This window comes from Dama dama, chromosome 3, assembly GCF_033118175.1.
Source record: "Dama dama isolate Ldn47 chromosome 3, ASM3311817v1, whole genome shotgun sequence".
NCBI lineage: Eukaryota > Metazoa > Chordata > Mammalia > Artiodactyla > Cervidae > Dama > Dama dama.
This window is the reverse complement of record NC_083683.1, coordinates 40,768,848-40,789,022: the sequence shown is the minus strand read 5'-3', so window position 1 is coordinate 40,789,022 and position 20,175 is coordinate 40,768,848. Positions and strand designations below refer to the sequence as shown.

The following is a 20,175-nucleotide window of genomic DNA, read 5'->3' as shown; positions in this document are numbered from 1 at the left end:
TGGTTGTTGTTTTTGCTTTGGCTCCGTCTCTTCATTCTTTCTGGAGTTATTTCTCCACTGATCTCCAAATAGTATATTGGGCACCAACCAACCTGGGGAGTCCATCTTTCAGTGTCCTATCTTTTTGCCTTTTCATACTGTTCCTGGGGTTCTCAAGGCAAGAATACTGAAGTGGTTTGCCATTTCCTTCTCCAGTGGACCACATTCTGTCAGAAGACAATTTTAAACTGATATGTATGTTGATACTGTGCAGTAATGATAGTGGCCAGTATTTGTGTACCACGTTACAGTTCATAAAGCACTTTCATGCTTTACAGAAGGTGGTATTATACCATTGTATTTTTTGGATTTTTTAGTATTTACAACAGGTTAATACAGGTAGAGAACTTGAATCATAAGTCTTTTCTTTCCAAAACCCTGCTTTTTCTACTACATTGAGGCAAATAACCTTAATTGCAACTAAAAAAAAATGTGAAATATAACATTCACATAAGTACATAAAATTTATATACATATTTTAAGAAATAACTGTAAAACAAATATCCATGTAGCCAAAATCAAGTCAAGAAATAGAATACTCCTGGAACTTGAGAACGGCAGTTCCATTTTTGGTCTCAGGACTTCCTTTTAAAAATTATTGAAAGCTTCAATGAGCTTATGTGTATATGTTCTATATCTGGTAATATTTACATTATCAGAAATTAAAACTGAGAATTTTACTTTAAAATAACCATAATAGGTTACTGCATGCTAAGCTTTAAAAAAGTAATGAAAATTAAATATTTGCCAAAACAAAAAATTATCAAGAAGAAATTATCAAGAAAAAATTACACAATTTTTCCCCAGCTGTCTTTCTCATATCTGATTCTGCATTTGGTCTATTGTGAAATGCTGCTTTTGATTTGAGGGAGTTCAGGTAGGCATGTAAATTATTTGGAATTGAAGACAATCATTGCTCAGTAGACTTAGGTAGAACTTTTTATCTCTCCTTGAACTACATAACACAACTTAGATAGGGGTCTTGTACCAAGAAGAGGTGGTGTGATAGTTTAGTCACTAAGTCATGTCCTATCCCTGCCACCTCATGGGCTGTAGCCTGCCAGGCTTCTCTGTCCATGGGATTTCCCAGGCAAGAATACTGATGTGGGTTGCCAGTACCTCCTTCAGCTATTACCAAAAATAACATTTTATATCCTAAAGACATACCTACATTACATGGCAAACATCTTTTTACCAAACATCTGTTCTTCTCCTCTTCCTGTGAATTATCTTTCCTTTTGAGACCTCACACCCCTGTATTCTCCTCCTAAGCTCAGGATGGTGTATAAGCCTTCATTACCTGATTGTTGGAGCACCTCTCATGTCTTTGTGGGCTTCCCTAAGTACAAAATTAAATTTTTCTCCTATTTAGCTATCTTATGTCAACTTAATATTAGGCCAGAGATCAAATTGCCAATATGCGTTGGCAATGCCAACGCCTTTGACTGTGCCAAAGCCTTTGACTGTGTAAATCACCACAAACTGTGGAAAATTCTGAAAGAGATGGGAATACCAGACCACCTGACCTGCCTCTTGAGAAATCTGTATGCATGTCAGGAAGCAACAGTTAGAACTGGACATGGAACAACAGGCTGGTTCCAAATAGGAAAAGGAGTACGTCAAGGCTGTGTAGTGTCACCCTGCTTATTTAACTTATATGCAGAGTACATCATGAGAAATGATGAGCTGGATGAAACACAATCTGGAATCAACATTACCGGGAGAAATATCAATAACCTCAGATACGCAGATGATACCACCCTTATAGCAGAAAGTGAAGAAGAATTAAAGAGACTCTTAATGAAAGTGAAAGAGGAGAGTGAAATAGTTGGCTTAAAACTCAACATTCAGAAAATGAAGATCATGGCCTCCAGTCCCATCACTTCATGGAAAATAGATGGGGAAACAGTGGAAACAGTGGTTGACTTTATTTTTCTGGGCTCCAAAATCACTGCAGATGGTGACTGCAGCCATGAAATTAAAAGACTCTTGCTCCTTGAAAGAAAAGTTATGACCAACCTAGAGAGCATATTAAAAAGCAGAGACATTACTTTGCCAACAAAGGTCCATCTAGTCAAGGCTATGGTTTTTCCATTGGTCATGTATGGATGTGAGAATTGGACTATAAAGAAAGTTGAACACTGAAGAATTGATGCTTTTGAACTGTGGTGTTGGAGAAGACTCTTGAGAGTCCCTTGGACTGCAAGGAGATCAAACTAGTCCATCCTAAAGGAGATCAGTCCTGAATATTCATTGGAAGAACTGATGTTGAAGCTGAAACTCCAATACTTTGGTCACCTGATGTGAAGAGCTGACTCATTGAAAAAGACCCTGATGCTGGGAAAGATTGAAGGCTGGAGGAGAAGGGGATGACAGAGGATGAGATGGTTGGATGGCATCACTGACTCAATGGACATGAGTTTGAGTAAGCTCTGGAAGTTGGTGATGGACAGGGAGGCCTGGTGTGCTGCAGTCCATGGGGTTGCAAAGAGTCAGACATGACTGAGCAACTGAACTGAACTGAACTGAACTGAGTATTAGGCCAGCCAAAGAACCTAGAATAGATAAAGGGGAAAGTTTTCTGCCCCAGAGCATTAAATTATTTAAAGAAAATCTGGCTCCACAAAGACATGCAGTTGGAAAAGGGGCCTAGGTATTTTAGTGGCCTTTTCAAATAGCTGTGGATAGTCTTTGTACTATACCAGCACTCTGCAGGTAGTTTTTTAAAGGTTAGTTGTAATACAGAATCTAAAACTACACCATATTCTGTGACATTAAAAGCAGCTGGTCTAAGTTGTTCCTTCAGTGGCTCTGTCTCCCATATATGATTTGGTAACATTATTCACTGTTCATTTGGAAAATATAGCTTCACTGAGTTATGCAGATTTTCAAAATTTTAACACATCTTATTGTATCATGGAAGAAAAATACATTCACCAATATCTCTACCAATCTGACCACATACATCTTTAAGCATTGGTATGTAATCAAGCACATGATGGTAGATGCAAGTTTTCCAAATTTCTAGTTTTCACTTACTAGCTCAAATTTTGTCATTGGCAACAAATATTATCATTAATTTTCCTTAGAGTGACTGGCACACTTTTTGAGAAAATGTTTCCCAAATACCCAAGTCTGAACAACTTTTGCCAGCATTCTTTCAAATTAAAATGGTGTTCCATAAAAAGTGTCAGGTTCAGCAACTCAATTGCACAAGTGCTTTTCCTTGTCATAGCTACTGTCCTTAGGGTATGCAGCTGAGTGCTTTATGTTCTCAAAGTGTGGTCTCCAAACCAGCACCCTCAGTATCACCTGGGAACTTGTTCAAAATACAAATTATTGGGCCCCACTCAAGACCTACAGTGTTTTACCACCCTCCAGGTGATTCCGATTTCCCTCTGAATTTTGAGAACCACTATTTCAGTTTTCGAGCAGTGGTTCTCAGACTTGCTCACACATTAGAATCACCTGTGTAACTTAAAATCTCCACTGCCCAGTTACTTTTTTTACAATTATTATTTATCTTTTTGGCTGCACTGCACGTGGGCTCTTCTCTGGTTGCAGCAAGCGGGGGCTACTCTTCATTGAGGTGGGAAGGCTTCTCACTGCCGTGGCTTCTCTTGTTCACCTACAGCACAGGCTGTAGGGTGCACAGGCTTTAGGGCATGCAGGCTTCAATAGTTTTGGCACGAGGGCTCAGTAGTTGTGGCACATGGGGTTAGTAGCTCTGAAGCATGCGGGATCTTCCAGGGATCGAACCAGTGTCCCCTGCATTGGGCAGGCAGATGCTTTACCACTGGGCCACCAGGGAGGTCCCATAGTTACTCTTGACCAATTAAATCCGAAGGGTGGGACCCAGATATCAGTATTTTCTTTTTAAGTTCCCCTGATAATTCCAACATGCAGCCACTGCCTTTGCTGCCTTTGAGTGTCGTTCCCACACAGTTCTCAGCTGTTTCTTGTCTGGTGCTGGGTAGTTGGCTGTTGAAAATAGAGCTCTCTGACAAGTTCCTGAAGCATTAATAGCTAGCCTGCTGCTCTTTGGAGAAAAATCAATTTGTCTTCAGAACCATTTTCCCATCTTGAATAGTTAGGAAATCCCAAATGATGAACAAGAAAATATCCTGGGAGGACTTGAGAATACTTTGAATTGTTAAGCCTCTCTTTTAGGAGAGTGGAAATCCTGGCAGGTCTGGTGAAATATCTGCTTTGGTTACCGTTGAAGTTCCCCATTCAGCTGCCAGGGCTTGCTTTTCTCCATAGCCTCCATTTCTCCATAGACTGTCTTAGATTAGCAGATGTCACCCTTATTGGACTCAATATTCCCATTTTAGAATAAGTATTTTTAACCATCTTCAAATGAAACACAAATATAATGCAATCAATGCTCTCACTGTATTACAAAGGGTAAATAAATTCAGGTTACTTTATAATAAAACTACATATTGAAATATGTAAATACTTGGGGGAAAATGGCAAATGTAATTTGGCAAATTTAAATATACATGCAAATTTCAGGTAGTCTGCATATATATTCTATAAAAATTTTTATTATGATAAATTTCAAACATATGCTAAAGTAGAGTGACTAGGATTGTGATATTTTGATTTATAATAAGAAACATATTTTGTCTTTGTCTCATTTCTGGCATTGTTGTTGTTCAGTCGCTGTGTCATGTCCAAGTCTTCCTGTTCCCATGGACTGCAGTATTCCAGGCTTCCCTGTCATTCACTGCCTCCCAGAGTTTGCCCAAATTCATGTCCATTTCTGTTATACAGCTCTTAAAACTCTTGGAATTTCTTAAGAGAGCATCAAAACTGATTCGAGGAATGGAACTTTTAGTCTTACTCCTCCCCCCACCTCTGGGTAGGACAGAGGGGCTAGAGTTTGAATCTGTTGGCAATGGCCCATGATCAGCCATGCCTATGTAATGCAGCCTCCATAGAAACCCAAAAGGATGAGGTTCAGAGAGATTTTGGGTTGGTGAACACACAGAGATTTGGGGAGAGTGGTATACTCTGAGAGGGCATGGAAGCTCTGTGACCTTCCCTTCAAGCTTCCCCCATGCATCTCTTCCATCTGGCTGTTCTTGAATTACATCCTTTTATAATAAACCAGTAATCTAGTAATTAATCTTTATTTTCTTGGGCTCCAAAATCACTGGAGATGGTGACTGCAGCCATGAAATTACAAGATTCTTGCTCCTTGGAAGAAAAGCTATGACAAACCTAGAGAGCAGAGACATTACTTTGTTGACAAAGGTCCATCTAGTCAAAGCTATGGTTTTTCCAGTAGTCATGTTTGTATGTGAGAGTTGGACTGTAAAGAAAGTTGAACACTGAAGAATTGATGCTTTTGAACTGTGGCGTTGGAAAAGACTCTCGAGTCCCTTGGACTGTAAGGAGATCTAACCAGTCAATCCTAAAAGAAATCAGTCAGTTCTGAATATTCATTGGAAGGACTGATTCTAAAGCTGAAACTCCAATACATTGGCCACCTGATGTGAAGAACTGACTCCTTGGAAAAGACCCTGATGCTGGGAAAGATTGAAGGCGGGAGGAAAAGGGAATGACAGAGGATGAGATGGTTGGATGGCATCACTGACTCGATGGACATAAGTTTGAGTAAGTTCTGGGAGTTGGTGATGGACAGGGAGGCCTGGTGTGCTGCAGTCCATGGGATTGCAAAGAGTCTGACATGACTGAGTGACTGAACTGAAATGAATCTAGTAAGTAAAATATTTCTTGGAGTTCTATGATTCTCCCAAGCAAATTAATTGACTCTGATGAAGGGGTCATGAGAACCTCCAATCTATTAATAGAGCTACTTAGTCAGAAGTACAAGTGGTAACCTGGGTTTGTGATTGGCATCTGAAGGAAGCGAGTTTGCTTAGTCTTAAGGAACTCGGCCTTTAAACTGCTGTCTCTAGGTAGACTGTGTCAGAATTGAGTTGAATTGTAGGCCACTCAGCTAGAGTCTGGAGAATTGCTTGGTGTACCCACTGTACACCATTGAAATTGGGTTCAGAATCATATTAAGTATAATGGACCACTTTGTACTTATCAGAACCCAGTTTCAACAGTGATCAATTATAAACAGCCAATTGTTTTCATCCTTACCAGTGCTATTTAAATGTAGTCCTTGGACCAGCAGCATCAGTGTCACCTAAGAGATTGTTAGAAATGCAAATTCATTGGCCTTACCTCAGACCATTGTACAGGACCATTGTAACACTGCACAGGAGGTGGTGATCAAAACCATCCCCAAGAAAAAGAAATGCAAAAAAGTAAAATGGTTGTCTGAGGAGGCCTTACAAATAGCTGAGAAAAGAAGAGAAGTGAAAGCAAAGGAGAAAAGGAAACATATATCCATCTGAATGCAGAGTTCCAAAGAATAGCAAGGAGAGTTAGAAAGCCTTCCTAAGTGAACAATACAAAGAAATAGAGGAAAACAATAGAACAGGAAAGACTAGAGATCTCTTCAAGAAAATTAGAGATACCAAGGGAACATTTCATGCAAAGATAGGCATAATAAAGGACAGAAACGGCATGGACCTAACAGAAGCACAAAATATTAAGAAGAGGTGGCAAGAATACAGAGACGAACTACACGAAAAAGATCTTCATGTCCTAGATAACCACAATGGTGTGATCATTCAACTAGAGCCAGACATCTTGGTGTGTGAGGTCAAGTGGGCCTTAGGAAGCACCACTACAAAGAAAGCTAGTGGAGGTGATGGAATTCCAGTTGAGCTATTTCAAATCTTAAAAGGTGATCCTGTGAAAGTGCTGCATTCAATATGCCAGCAAATTTGGGAAACTCAGGAGTGGTCATAGGACTGGAAAAGGTCAGTTTTCATTCCAGTCCCAAAGAAGGGCAATGCCAAAGAATGCTCAAACTACTGCACAATTACACTCATTTCACATGCTGGCAAAGTAATGCTCAAAGTTCTCCAAGCTAGGTTTCAACAGTACGTGAACTGAGAACTTTCAGATGTTCAAGCTGAATTTAGAAAAGGCAGAGGAACCAGAGGTCAAATTGCCAACATCTGTTGGATCATAGAAAAAGTAAGAGAACTCCAGAAAATCATCTACTTCTGGTTCATTGACTATGCTAAAGCCTTTGACTGTGTAGATCCCAACAAACTTCGGAAAATTCTTAAAGAGTTGGGAGTTACCGACTACCTTACCTGCCTCCTGAGAAACCTGTATGCAGATCAAGAAGCAACAGTTAAAACCGGACATGGAACAACAGACTGGTTCCAAATTGGGAAAGGAGTACGTCAAGACTGTATACTGTCAGCCTACTTATTTAACTTACATGCAGAGTACATTGGAGGCTTCCCTGATTGCTCAGTTGGTAAAGAATCTGCCTGCAATGCAGGAGACCCTGGTTCAATTCCTGGGTCAGGAAGATCCACTGGAGAAGGGATAGGCTAACCATTCCAGTATTCTTGGACTTCCCTCATGGCTCAGCTGGTAAAGAATCCACTTACAATGTGGGAGACCTGGGTTCGATCCCTGGGTTGGGAAGATCCCCTGGAGAAGGGAATGGCTACCCATTCCAGTATTCTGGCCTGGAGAATTCCATGGACTGTGTAGTCCATGGATTCACAAAGAGTTGGACACTACTGAGTGATAATATTGATTGATAGAGTAAATCAAGCAAAATGCTGGGCTGGATGATGCACAAGCTAGAATCAAGATTGTTGGGAGAAATATCAATAACCTCAGATATGCAGATGACACCACCCTCATGGCAGAAAGCGAAGAGAAACTAAAGAGCCTCTTGATGAAGGTGAAAGAGGAGAGTAAAAAAGCTGGCTTAAACTCAACCTTCAAAAAAGTAAAATCATGGCATCTGGTCCCATCACTTCATGGTAAGTAGATGGGGAAACAAGGCAAACAATGACAAACTTTATTTCTTGGGCCCCAAAATCACTGCAGATCATGACTGCAGCCATGAAATTACAAGACACTTGCTCCATGGAAGAAAAGTTATGACAAACCTAGACAGTGTATTAAAAAGCAAAGTAATGTGGACAAAGGTCCATCTAGTCAAAGCTATGGTTTTTCCAGTAGTCATGTATGGATGTGAGAGTTGGACCAAAAAGAAGGCTGAGCCCTGAAGAATTGATGCTTTTGAACTGTGGTGTTGGAGAAGACTCTTGAGAGTCCCTTGGACGGCAAGGAGATCCAATCAGTCCATCCTCAAGGAAATCAACCCTGAATATTCATTGGAAGGACTGATGCTGAAGTGAAGCTGAAGTTTCAATACTTTGGCCACTTGATGAGGAAAGCTGACTCATTGAAAAAGATCCCAATGCAGTGAAGGCAGGAGGAGAAGGGGATGACAGTGGACGAGATGGTTGGATGGCATCACTGACTCCATTGACATGTGTCTGAGCAAGCTCTGGGAGATGGTAAAGGACAGGGTGGTCTGACGTACTGCAGTCCATAGGGTTGCAAAGAGTCAGACACGACTGAGCAACTGAACAAGAATTACCTCAGACCACTGAATCAGAATCTGAGGTTGGGCCCAGGAATTTGTGTTTTAATAATCTTTTGAGCTGATTTGTAGGTCCACTGAAGTTTGAGAACCACTGATCTACATAACATTCCCCACCTCTCTGATTACTATTTTCCACCTTCCCAGATTATTTAAGGCAAAGCCAGATAACATTCAGACATATTATTTTAATTAAATCTATTATTAAAATTATTAAAAAAACCCATAATCACACACCATTGTCAGCTAACAAAAGTCATAATTCCTGAATATCAGCAAATATTGAGAGTTTTACATTTTCTCAGATGCTCATATGTCTTTTTATACTTGTGTGAAGCAGTTCAAACACTGCCTTAGGTTGATATGTCTCTCAAATCTCTCTTAATCTATGATGATTTTTCTCCTTTTTCATTTTCTGCCATTCATTTGGTAAAGGAACTGGATCATTTGTGACAAAGTTTCCAACATTCAGGATTTTGCTGATTCTGCCCCATGTTATTATTTTGTTACATATCTTTTACTTCTATATTTACTGTAATCTAGCTGTTAGCTCTTGGCTTCCCTCGTGACTCAGCAGTAAAGAACTGCCTGCAATGCAGGAGTCTCTGGTTCAATCCCTGGGTTGGAAAGATCCCCTCGAGAAGAAAATGGCAACCCACTCCAGTATTCTTGCCTGAGAAATTCCATGGACAAAGGAGCCTGGCGGGCTACAGTCCTTTGGTCACAAGAGTAGGACACAACTTAGCTACTAAACTATCAGCTATTAGATCTAGAGGCTTGGAGCATAGTCATGTTTTTTTTTTTTTTTTTGTCAGGAATATTTTACAGGTGGTGTATGTCCTTGTTGCATCACAGCAGAAAGCACATCAATATCTGGTGGTTTTTCTTTTTCTGATGTAAAGATTGATTAATGGGTTCAAATGTTGACAGCATGGTCTGTCCTGTATCAGTGTTTCTCAGTAGCCTTTCACCTAATGGTCTTAGCAGACACTAATGATCATGGCCTCTGCTCATTATTTCATTTAGAGATGCAAAATGGAAATATTCTAATTTTTACATTTTTTCTTCATTTGTTACTTGAAATTAAAACTCTCTCTTCAAATATTTGGCCAGGAAGGGCAATATAAGTGCTCAATTTAACTCCCTTTTCTTTCTAAACTAGTCCTCAAATGAATTTATACTCTAGGTTCCTACTTTTGAATATCATTATATGCTTACAGATTTTAATATATTTGACATTTTTAACTCACTTCAGTCATAATTATGATGCTTAAATTGTCCTCTTTGGCCAGAAGAAAGCAAGAATGGAGGTGTAGGAGGCTAAGGGCTGTCATTGCAATAAAAATGTACAGTATGTTGCTCAGTTCCTGAATTTGAGCCAGTTTTCAGATCTAGAATCTACTGACTATATCTACTGACTATAAAGAAGTGTCTGTATCCTTAGGAGAAGGACTCTGCAGCATTGTGCATACTATAATGTAATGATTTCTTCAGTCATTCCCCAAAGGGATCCAGGGTATTTACTTAAGGCATTTACAATGAGGAAAGGGTAGTGACCAGTCATTTCAAGGAGCTTTGGAGCGAGGCTCTAATTGTTTTGATAACCAGAGACCCAAAATGTCATCATCGCTCCTGTTAGAGCAGGGGATTACAGAAGCAGCTAATAGAGTCCTAGCTAAAGTCTGGTTTACAGAGAATTCACTGGGTCTGCAGACTTACCTGCTGGTCATTTCCCTGGTCCCTGGGTATGTAATTCCAATAGACATAATTAGCAGTTGAAGTACTAGGTTGTTAGGCTGTTGGGCAGGAGCTGCCATAGTGAAGAAGAGCAACTAGAGGCCTTTATTTTTTGTTTGTTTTTCCATTTATTTTTATTAGTTGGAGGCTAATTACTTTACAATATCGTAGTGGTTTTTGCCATACATTGACATGAATCAGCCACGGAGGCCTTTAAAATCGTTCTTCAGCCCAGCTAAGATAATGAAAACTTACACTGTGTAGAGGGGATGGTGGTATTTAGTGTTGCTCTGGATCCCACAGAGTGATGCAGACTACCACAGCAAGCTCAGCCAAGTAGTAGTCTCAATTCAAGCTGAGCTGGACATGCTGTCATTGCTAGGGCAGATTAGTAAGGCCTTAGGTACATGTTACGTGACTATTGATTTGGTGAATGCATTTTTTTATATTCCAATCAAAAATAAGGATAAGAAGCAGTTTACATTGATGTGAAAGAGATAACTTATTTCCAGCTTCATCCAAGGACTATGTTACCTCTTCTAGCCTCTATTTTAATACAGTCTGAAGGGATCTGGACTGTCTGGACACCCTGCAGAACGTCACATTGATATATTACACCTATAATATACTGATGGGTAGGATGAGCAATAGGTGGCTTGTATCCTAGAGGCCTCAGTAAGATACATGCATCCAGAGGGTAGGAGATGAACCTTAAGAAGGTTCAGGGATCTGCCACCGTGTCATGTCTCATATGATCTTATTTATTATCAACTTGTTCTCCTGTTTACAGGCAAAGGTTTCTAAGTAAAGTGTCATTTTTATTTCCTTTATAGAGAAAGTCAGAGATACAGAGGGAGAGAAACTGCTGTGAATGTTATAGTTAGCTGGCAGTCTTCTAGTGCTATACCTTGGGAACTCACCACAGCATTTATGTTATAGCCTTGTCCTCCCTGAACTGCTTTGCATCAAGACTGAGCACAGCTCTGGTATTAGAGCCAGGCCACGCCCACCCAAATGGGAAACCCTTCAAATGGTCAGTCTTTGTTTGGAGGCTCCTCATTGGTCCAACCAAGACTTCTCAGAGCTGAATGGCAGCTCTTTCTTGTTTCATAGGTAGCAGAACTGCATCAGCCTAAGGGCACTCCTGGCCTCCTGCCTCCTCTTTCTTTTTTTTCTTAATAGCTATTTTCCCCAACAAATCTCTTGATGTCTCCTTTTCCATGGACCTGGACTGATCAAAGTCACATGTATTGCAGGATATTTAGCATCCCTGGCTTTACCCACAAATGCTGGTGGTATTGTCCCCATCTTGAGGTAACTAATGACACCTTCACAGATTACCAAAATGCTTCTATTGAGAACCACTCAAGAACATAGTCATCAAGATCACAAAACTTTAGCTTGAAAAACTGTTCAGGTAAAACAATTAGGAAACAGAAAAGTTTAACCTTTTCTCCCTCTCCTACAGGGCCTTCATCTTCTTTTCATTTTCTAATCTCTCAATTGAAACTGATATAACTTGAATAGTGGGGTTTTAAGGACCAAAGAGGCTGTACAGCCACAGAATTTAGAAAAAAATTAGGAAATGATCACCTTCTGAAACTGAAGCTAAAGAGAAAAATCAGTTATGATAGATGAAATTAGCTCCTGTATAAGTAATCTGCTCTTGGAATTGGCTGCAAAAGTATTGCTCTTGTGATTATAATGCTTTCCAAGTTTCCATCAACTCACAAGGATATAGTCTCGGGAAGACATTCTTGGAATGTGGAGGGATTGTGGAGTAGTCAGTAGTAGGTAGCACCATCTGAAAAAGATCCACGAATTTTAGTGTAGTTGACAAGTCTGTAGCAGAGATCAATTTCACTTTTAATTCAACAAATATTCATCTAATTATTTATTGCCTACTATGCCCCAAGTATTATATATTAAGCACAGAACATACAATAGTAAACAGAACATGATTTTTTTGTTTTTGTTTGTTGGCAAAGTTGCTTCAGTCATGCCCAACTCTTTGCGACCCTGTGGACCATAGCTCGCCAAGCTCCTCTGTCCATGGGATTCTCCAGGCAAGAATACTGGAGTGGGTTGCTATGCTCTTCTCCAGGGGACCTTCCCCACCCAAGGATTGAACCTGGGTCTCTTACATCTCCTGCACTGGCAGGTGGGTTCTTTACCACTAGCACCACCTGGTCCTTCCCCCCAAAGAACTTATTATCTGGAGAATGCATTCTCAATGGGCAAAAACCCTTCCATATTACAGTGGTTTGTGGCCCTCCAGTACATAAACAGGTATACAGGATATCTGTGGTTTAAGATCTCATAGGGGATGGGAGTAAAATTAGTGTAAAAATGCCTAAAATGGCTTCTTAGGTCAATCATGAAACTAAAGTTAACCTGATGTAAAGGAGGAAAAAGAGAAAAAAACAACTAAGATGAAAGAAAACAAGACGGAAAAGTAGCGTGATGAAAGAGAAATAGGAAAGAAGAGAAGAGAAATAAGGTATGTGAAATTTTAAGAATACAAAAATAGTTCTGTCTACCACTGAGCCATATGACATACAACTTCTTTTCCTTGACATTCTGAAATACAAGCTTATTCCTCTACGTTATTTCTGGCTTTGGCAACAAAGCATTAAATGTGAAAAGCAATACTGGAATGCCTGCTTTTCATCAAAAGAATTCCCATATCCTAAATCACTCATTCTTAATCAAATATTCCACGTCCTCACTTCTCTCATTTAAAATTTAAACTTATAAAACTATTTTCTATTAGGTTCCTAAGGACCCTGTTATTCCACTTATGTACATGTAATGTGAACTTTGTTAGCTCCATGATTATCAAAGCCTTCATTATTATAGCCATTATTTCTTTATCTGCCATAGTAAACAAAGACATTTGTTATCACTTGATAGCTTATCAAGCTTTTCTGTAGTTTGGATTTACCCCTCTGGACCGTATTCTTTCTTTTGTTCTGAATATGGGTGCACCAAACAACTTTATGATTAGTAGTTATATTTTTTGGATATCTTGATATAAGGAAGAAAGCGACCTTGCTAGCAGACATTGGTATTTCAGTTAATAAATTCATCTTTATTGGCACCTTAAAATGTTTATATCTATTTTATTGTGATATAATTAACACAGACTTCCCAAGTGGCTCAGTTGTAAAGAATCCACCTGTCAAGCAGGAGACACAGGTTTGATCCTTGAATCAGGAAGATCCCCTGGAGAATGAATGGCAACCCACTCCAATATTCTTGCCTGGAAAATCCCATGGACAGAGGGGCCTGGTGGGCTACAGTCTAGGATGTTGCAAAGATTTGGACACAACTGATGACGTACATGCATGCAGCATTCCATTGTCTGGATGTACCAGTTTATCAGTTCACCTGTTGAAGGATATCTTGGTTGCTTCCAAATGTTAGCAATTATGAATAAAGCTGCTAAAACATATGTGTGCAGGTTTTAATGGGAACATAAGTTTCCCATTCTTTTGGATAAATACCAGGAAGTGCAATTGCTGGATCATATGGTAAGAGTTTGTTTTCTAAGAAACCACCAAACTGTCCTCCAAAGAGTTTCTAACATTTTGCATTCCCATCAGCAGTGAATGAGAGTTTCTGTTGTTCCACATCCTTGTCAATATTTGGTGTTAACAGTATTCTGAATTTTGGCCATTCTAATAGGTGTGTAGAAGTATCTCATTGTTCTATTTTGCATTTCATGATGATTTATGATGTGGACCATCTTTTCATATACTTATTTGCCATCTGTTTGTCTTCTTTGTTGAAGTGTCTGTTAAGGTTTTTAGCTGATTTTAAAATCAGATTATTTTCTTATTATTAAATTTTAAAGATTCTTTGTATATTTTGGATAATAGTGCTTTATCAGGTGCATCTTTTGTGAATGTTTTCTCCAGTCTGTGGCTTGTTTTCCAATTTTCTTGACATTGTCTTTTGCAGGGCATAGTTTTTAATTTTAATGAAGTCCAGTTTATCAATTATCTCTTTCATGGATGATGTCTGGTGTTTTATCTAAAAAGGCATCACCAGTTACAAAATAAATGAATCATGGGGATGGAATGCATAGTATGGGGAATAAACTCCAGAATATTGTACTAACTTTTGTGTGGTGACAGATGGTAACTAGATTTATTATGGTGATCATTTTGTAATGTATAGAAATACTGAATCACTATGTTGTGCATCTAGAACTAACACAAGTGTTGTAGGTTAATTATACTTAAAAATAAATATGAAAATAAAATTTTAAAAAGACATCACTATACCCAAAGTTATCTAGGTTTTCTCCTATGTTATCTTTTAGGAGTTTTATAGTTTTGTGTTTTACATTTAGGTCTGTGATTCGAGTTAATTTTTGTTAAGGGTATAAGGTTTGTGTCCAGAATCATATTTTTGCATGTGGATGTCCAGTTGTTCTAGCAGCATTTGTTTAAGTGACTATCTGCTCCATTGTGTTGTTTTTGCTTATTTGTCAAAGGTTGATTAAGTTTATGGGTGTCTGTTTCTGGGCTGCCTATTCTGCTGCATTGATCTATTTGTCTATTAATTTACTAATTACTGTAGCTTTAGTCCTTCAACTTTGTTCTCAGACATTTCATTTTGGTTTGATAAGTATATGTATACTCGTGTAACCACAGCAAAATATAGATCCTTTCCGTTACTCCTGAAAGTTCTCTTATATCCACCTTGCCATTGTCCTGTGCAGCCAATTTTTGATGCCAGATTAGTATTGTCTTTCTTGGATTTCACATAAATAGAACCATATAGCACACACTCTACTGGGCCTGGCTTCTTCTTTAACTAAGATATCTGTGAGATTTATCCATGTTGTTAGGCATACTGGCAATTTGTTTTTATGGCTGTGTTGTATTCTATTGTATGGGGCTTCCCAGGTGGCACTAGTGGTAAAGAACCTGCCTGCCAATGCAGGAGATATGAGGCGTGGGTTCAATCTCTGGGTAAGGTCCCCAGGAGGAGAAAATGGCAACCCACTCCAGTATTCTTGCCTGGAGAGTCCCATGGGCAGAGGAGCCTGGTGGGCTAAGTCCGTAGGGTCTCAGAGTCAGACAAAGACATGACTGAAGTGACTTTGCATGCAAGCACATGCATTCTATTGTATAAATATATGATTTGCTTATCTATGCTCCTGTTGACGTACATTTGGGTTGTTTCTAGTTTTTAGTTATTATGAATTAGTTTGCTTTAAACTTTGTCTTTTTGTGAACATTTTCATTTCTCTTTGATAACTATCTAAAACTGAAACTGCTCGGTCATGAATAGGTTAGATGAATATTTAACTATAAACAAACTGCCAAGAAGTTTTTCAAAGTGTTTTTACTATTATAAACTCACACCAGCAATGTATGAATTCTAGCTGGTTCAAATTCTAATATTTGTGTTATTGTTAGACTTTGATTTTAGTGCATGTAATGGAATCTCATCATGATTTTAATTTGCATTTCCCTAATGATGCTAAGGTCAGTTTTCATTCCAATCCCAAAGAAAGGCAATCTCAAAGAATGCTCAAACTATCGCACAATTGCACTCATCTCACACGCTAGCAAAGTAATGCTCAAAATTCTCTAAGCCAGGCTTCAGCAATACATGAACCGTGAACTTCCAGATGTTCAAGCTGGTTTTAGAAAAGGCAGAGGAACCAGAGATCAAATTGCCAACATCCACTGGATCATCAAAAAAGCAAGAGAGTTCCAGAAAAACATCTATTTCTGCTTTATTGACTATGGCAAAGCCTTTGACTGTGTGGATCATAATAAACTGTGGAAAATTCTGAAAGAGATAGGCATACCAGACCATCTGACCTGCCTCTTGAGAAACCTATATGCAGGTCAGGAAGCAACAGTTAGAACTGAACATGGAACAACAGACTGGTTCCAAATAGGAAAAGGAGTACGTCAAGGCTGCATAGTGTCACCCTGCTTATTTAACTTATACGCAGAGTACATCATGAGAAATGCTGGACTGGATGAAGCACAGACTGGAATCAAGATTACCGGGAAAAATATCAATAATCTCAGATATGCAGATGACACCACCCTTATGGCAAAAAGTGAAGAGGAACTAAAAAGACTCTTGATGAAAGTGAAAGAGGAGAGTGAAAAGCTGGCTGAAAGCTCAACATTCAGAAAACTAAGATCATGGCATCTGGTCCCATCACTTCATGGCAAATAGACGGGCAGACAGTGGAAACAGTGGCAGACTTTATTTTTTTGGGCTCCAAAATCACTGTGGATGGTGACTGCAGCTATAAAATTAAAAGACGCTTACTCCTTGGAAGGAAAGTTATGACCAACCTAGACAGCATAGCAAAAAGCAGAGACATTACTTTGCCAACAAAAGTCCATCTAGTCAAGGCTATGGTTTTTCCAGTGGTCATGTATGGATGTGAGAGTTGGACTGTGAAGAAAGCTGAGTGCCGAAAAATTGACGCTTTTGAACTGTGGTGTTGGAGAAGACTCTTGAGAGTCCCTTGGACTACAAGGAGATCCAAACAGTCCATCCTGAAGGAGATCAGTCCTGTGTGTTCATTGGAAGGACTGATGCTGAAGCTGAAACTCCAATACTTTGGCCACCTCATGCGAAGTGTTGACTCATTGGAAAAGACCCTGATGCTGGGAGGGATTCGGGGCAGGAGGAGAAGGGGGCGACAGAGGATGAGATGGCTGGATGGCATCACCGACTCGATGGACGTGTGTTTGAGTAAACTCTGGGAGTTGGTGATGGACAGGGAGGCCTGGCATGCTGCGATTCATGGGGTCTCAGAGAGTCGGACATGACTGAGCGACTGAACTGAACTGAATGATGCTAAACTGTACTTTAGGGGTAAAAAGAAACTTATGTGCTATGGACAGATTTTCATATAAACAGAGAGATTTACATAATCATTTTTAGCAGCTCAGGGGTTTCTGTATGTAGGTACCATCATATATTTAACTAGTGTCTTAGTGATGGTACTTACACTGTTTCTAGAAGCATATATTGTAAAAAGAGTGAGGAACATCCTTGTAAATGTTTTAATTTCTTTAGTGTGTATGACTAAAAAATGAGATTGCTGGGGCAAAGGCTAATGCTTATGTTAAATTTTGATAAATATTGGTGTGCCAATTTCAATTTCACACCAATAATGCATGACAGTAATTGCATCCCCATTCCACTGTGTACACTGACAAAAAGGATGTTTGCAACTTGAACATCTTTTCATTTGTTAATTAGATGTTTGTTTTTCTTGGTTTAAGAAAGTCCTATTGATATCCTTTGCCAATTTTATTGTGTTGTTTTAAAATTGATATTCTATGAGCTTTTTATTAGGAATCTTTTTCCTTCTTTTTTCACATGATACACATTGATTTTCCACTGGTTATTATTTGTGTGTAGATTACAATCTTTATTTGGTTAATTTTTATCATTTTTTTCTTTTATGGTTTCTGGTTCTTGTTTCATACTTAGAAAAGGCCTTTCTCAACTCAGGATTATTTTAGTTTCCTTAATTTTCTTGTAGTATTTTTATGGTTTCATTCTTTACATTTAAATTCTTGATGCATCTGGTATTTAACAAATGTAATAGTTGAATAGCCTGTCCCCAATGTTTAGTCATTCCTCAGATAATCTTTTTCCCACTGACCAATGATTTGTAACATACAGTTTATTGATACCACTGAGACTTCTGCAGTCAGACTGACTGACTTCATCAGTCACCAGTAAAGGCTCTGGGTAATGTTGTAAAATCAAGATAATAATAATTGCATCTATCTTACAGAGAGTGAAATAAGATAATCTGAAAAGGGACTCCAGTAGTTGACATGTAATTGCTCAGAGGATGTGAACTACTATTATTGATGTGTACACAGCAGTTCACTTATGGATTTTGTATTTTGTTCCCTGATATATCTCCCACAACTGTGTGATCCATTAACATCTATTACCCGTCCCTCAGTCCCATCTAATGACTCCTCTTTCCTCATTTTCACAAAAAAGGTCCTAATCTCAGTTGCTTTTCTAATCATAACTAGAGCTCGAAAATGTTAACCTTGGGGAGGGGAGTGGAGGGGATAAGCGGTGCTACACAGGATCGTGACAGTTAAAACCCAAGCTCGGCGGCATCGAAGGGGGAAGGCGGGCAGCATTTCTCCTACTTCCTGTTCTGAAAGGCTGAAGTCCTACCTTATTTCAGCCCTTGGCCTATAACTGACATTCTCAAAACCTAGAATTTGTCTTCCAACTCTAGTTTACCACCTAGAGACAAACCGTTCACAGTGGTACCCCAGTGGGCCCTGAACTTGAGGTGGTGACACGTTTAGAGATCTGGAGCGGGCGGTGAGGGGGAACTGACGCCTGGGCCCGGGTTCTGACCTGGCCGTTTCCTCCGAGCAGGCTGCGCCGGCTCCCCACTCGTGGGCGGAGGCCCCACGGCCGACGTAAGGCAGCGACTTCGAGACTCTAAATCTGCACGGTCGGGCACGAAGGCAGGCGGCGGTGGCGCCAGGACCACCACCCGAGCCCTCAGACAGGAAAAAACTGTGTGAAGAGCCGGGCCGAGCGCACAAGCGGGAAGCTGGAAGAAAGCCCCGGAGGAGCTGCGTGGGGAGGAGGCGAGGGAGCACGGCTTCCCGCTCAACTGCGCGCTTCACTCTGGCTCCCTGAAGCAAGTGCCGGCCCCGGACTGTGCGTTCCTTTCGTTTCTGGGAATCTTGGAGACTCACAGAGGCCTCTCGGGGCGCCGCCCGGGCCTGGCGTTCCCGCGGTTGTCGGCCTCAGCTCCCGCCTGGGGCAGCTCGTCTCCTCCCTCAAACGGCCTCCGGCCGCGGCCGGCGTCCGCGGTGAGGGTGACGTCGGCGTGGGGGCGGGACTTCCTGCTTCGCGCGCCCTTGGGTCTCGGTACCGAGTCCGCTCCGTGGGGTTTGAGGGGCGGCGGGCCCGGGGTGCCTTCCCGGCCGGACTTCGGCGCCGGCCCCTCACCCCTGAGAAGGCCGGTCCGCTGAGGAGGAGCGGGGCTTTTTTTTCCATCGCCGCCGCCACCCTCTGTGCCTTTGGAGCTCTCCCGGGATTCCCCACATTTCCCTAGGGTCGGGAGCCCGAGGGGCGCGCTCGGCTGACCGGCTCCTGCTCTTCAGCCTGTGCCACGAGCGGCAGCCGAGACCTCGTCAGACGTGACGGGCTGGGCCCGGCAACCCGCGGGCGGGACCGCCTCCCGTAGCCCCAAATGCCCGGGCGGGAAGAGAGCCGTGAGGGTGTCTGCCTGGCGAGTGCGGCCAGAACACCGGTCACTTGTCTGTGCGCACGTTGCAAGGACCGTGTGTGAGTCTGGTAGGTAACGCTGTCTTGTCCGTAGGTTGGAATACTCATCGCTTTTTTCTTCATAACTTGCCCTTGAGTTCTTCTTTTGTTATTTTGCTCGTGGAGCAGTTGGAGAGGGTGTTAGAAAAGTAAGCTGGGAGAATGTTCTGTAGCCGATTGACTGCACGTGAAACTCTTTATGGGGCTTTTTGATGTACTCCAGCGTGGTGCTTGTGTAGCCCGTTTAAAAACTGACTAAACGTGTGATACATTTAGTTTCGCTTGCGAAAAAAAATTACGCTGCCGTTTTCGTTGACCCTGAAGACAATTCTAACAGTGATGTTGGCTGTCATTACAGAGATAACGTTAGAATATCTGAGTGCATGCTGGGCTTTAATGGACATTTTGATATGCCCTTAATATCCAAATTTTGACCAAAATAAACGGGCACTTGGCTTTTAAAATGCCCCTTCTAAGTATTTTAAAAGCCTTTGGTCACAAAAGTTGTAATGATGAAACTGCCTCAGTAAAATCTTGACGATGTCTAGGATAACCAGAAACTTGTTCATAGTTTC

General features: G+C 40.7%; 1 protein-coding gene across 5 annotated transcripts in view; it reads left to right on the top strand.

Annotated features, from left to right (window-relative positions):
• The first annotated feature begins 19,214 nt into the window (after positions 1-19,214).
• CEP83 (centrosomal protein 83) overlaps positions 19,215-20,175 on the top strand; it is a 146,889-nt gene continuing 145,928 nt past the window's right edge. For 4 of the 5 annotated variants that reach the window (XR_009689945.1, XR_009689946.1, XM_061125843.1 and 1 more), the window contains exon 1: positions 19,215-19,630. The gene's annotated coding sequence lies outside the window, so the exon portion shown is untranslated. The remainder of the gene's footprint in view (positions 19,631-20,175) is intronic. The other variant, XM_061125833.1, reaches the window with a different exon arrangement.